At 42.5% G+C, this 2,500-nt stretch overlaps 1 protein-coding gene across 1 annotated transcript in view; it reads left to right on the top strand.

Moving 5' to 3' along the window:
* The window catches only part of LOC113568219 (ephrin type-B receptor 1), a 226,440-nt gene that overhangs the window by 82,998 nt on the left and 140,942 nt on the right, over positions 1-2,500 (top strand).

Genomic DNA, 2,500 nt, shown 5'->3' with positions numbered 1-2,500 from the left:
GTATAATGCGATGGGTTTTTATAATTCTCAGTCAGGTTGTAATTGGTCATTCAAACTGAATGTTTGGTTTAATAGCACAGAAAACACTCCTCAATTTCTCTTTTAAGTCGTTCACGCCAACTTGAAATTACCCGATGAACTGATTTTCAACCTGAGATATGAACAAAACTTAGTCTCCTGGATTGTGGTTGTTCCAGTAGTGAATCTGGATTTGCTTCCCTGAAAATCTTTTTTTCCTGATTTTTATCCTGGAATAATAGTATTTGTATTTTTGAGGGTTAATATTCTGACAGAACAGCTGTACTTGGTCCAGGCTCTGCTGTAGGGCCTCTTCTGTTGGAGACAGATGGACCAGATCAGCTGCAAACAAAACAATTTAATAGTGGTGTGTAAAGTGAGTTTGGTCGAGTGGTAAATATGATATATATGGTAAAGAGGGCAGAGACTGGTAGAGTGATGCAGCTGATTGGTTGATATAGATGGTAAAGTGGGCGGAGACTGGTAAAGTGATGCAGCTGATTGTTGATATAGATGGTAAAGAGGGCAGAGACTGGTAGAGTGATGCAGCTGATTGGTTGATATAGATGGTAAAGAGGGCAGAGACTGGTAGAGTGACGCAGCTGATTGGTTGATATAGATGGTAAAGTGGGCAGAGACTGGTAGAGTGACGCAGCTGATTGGTTGATATAGATGGTGAAGAGGGCGGAGGCTGGTAAAGTGACGCAGCTGATTGGTTGATATAGATGGTAAAGTGGGCGGAGGCTGGTAGAGTGACGCAGCTGATTGGTTGATATAGATGTGAAGAGGGCGGAGACTGGTAAACTGGCATAGCTGATTGGTTGATATAGATGTGAAGAGGGCGGTGACAGCAGGCATCTTTGCCTCACACCACATTTTGACTGAAGAACTGTTTATTTCCAGTCTTAATGGCACAGCGGTTGAGTACCTTGTTCTTATAAAACTGTCTGGTTTTCCCTCTTATAGCACATTCAGTAAGGGTTGAGAGTAATAGAACTAATAATAAGAGAGTCAAAGGCCTTCTGGAAATCTGGAAATGTCATTTAAGAGTCTTGTGTTGAGAACATTGCAGAATAACTTCCACAGACTCCTGTGTAATTCCTGGGCTCTGATTGGTCTCCACTCTTGAATATGGGTGTTCTAAGGTCTTGGTTCCAGGTATGTAGGATATGAGCCACACCCAGTACCAGGTGGAGCAGGTCTGGGATGGCAGCCTGAATCTGGCACTTGTGTTTCATACTTCTTTGGGTTGTATGGCCTGAAATTTGAAGTTGTTCATTTTATTTTCAAGTTCAGTCACTATTTGGCATATCTTGGGTTTGGTTTGTTGTCGTGATTCTTCCAACATTCTTCCATAATTCTTTCATAATGATTCTTCCACATTTCTCCGTTTCTCATGAGTCAGTCTTTGCTCTTTATGTGGTAGGTAACCGTTGTTCATTGACTCCTCCGTCATTTTCAGGTGATTCTGGGTTTGTTCTTCTTTTTCTTACTGTGTGTTTATATTGTTTCTTCATAATAAGTGAAGCGCACTGCTGGCTGTAATGAGATTTTTTCCTCTTCATTTTTTTCTCTTAATCTCGATCAAACGTCATTTTCATGTTTTGTGCGTTTTTTAATGGCCTTAAATAGAATATTGATGTTGAACAGTGAAATATTTTGGTTTTGGTTTTTGGTTGCTACGGCGACGTTGACACCCTTACTGTGCAGGTAAATGGTAGGAGTTCGTTCTCTAGTGGAGAACAGACGTTCAGGCGGTGACTTGCTATCAGGTGACTTGTTTTCTTCTGTCTGGTTTTGGGTCCATCTGCTCTAATTCTCTCTAATTGTGCAGTTTACTGGACAGAGGGTGTGTGCTAACGTCTGTGTCCTTTTGTGGTGCACGCTGATCAGGCTTTGATGGAGAAAGACTCAATATTTGTGCTCATATAGTCATATAGTCTCCGTCTACTGTAGAAGAGCCAGGTGGTGACCAGCTGGTGACCTGTAGATGTATCTCCTGAGGTAGCATGAACAGACCAAAGCTTGTTTACAACTTTCCATGACTAGGTTTCGAGGGGAGTTTTGAGGGGAGTTTTGCCCCTGATCTGGAGAACTGAACTTGTTTAGCTGAGGTGGTCAGTAGAAGAGAGGTACACACCCCCTGCTTCCAGGAGAAGCATCCAATAGCATCCGCCCTGCATCCTGAAGCTTCCTGCATTAGATTAAAAACCCTTGGCAACAAAATCAAAATCAGACCAAACTCCACAAATCCTGATCCAAACCTAGAGGTCTAAGAGCTTCCAGAACATTCCACCGTGACTCACCATTCATCTGGACGTGTGGAAGGAATGTTTGTCAGGTCTGTTCTCACTGCACGCTCCCTGGAGGAACGTTGCTCCTGGATAGCAGAGTTCCTCATGCAGACTGAACACCCACCTCTTCCAAACTGACTCGAACTGTACGCTTATTAAAGATGTTGGTATTTGTATTAAATGTTTTA

Source organism: Electrophorus electricus, chromosome 7, assembly GCF_013358815.1.
Source record: "Electrophorus electricus isolate fEleEle1 chromosome 7, fEleEle1.pri, whole genome shotgun sequence".
Taxonomy (NCBI): domain Eukaryota; kingdom Metazoa; phylum Chordata; class Actinopteri; order Gymnotiformes; family Gymnotidae; genus Electrophorus; species Electrophorus electricus.
Note: the sequence above shows the minus strand (reverse complement) of the source record. Positions and strands in the feature narration are given on the sequence as shown.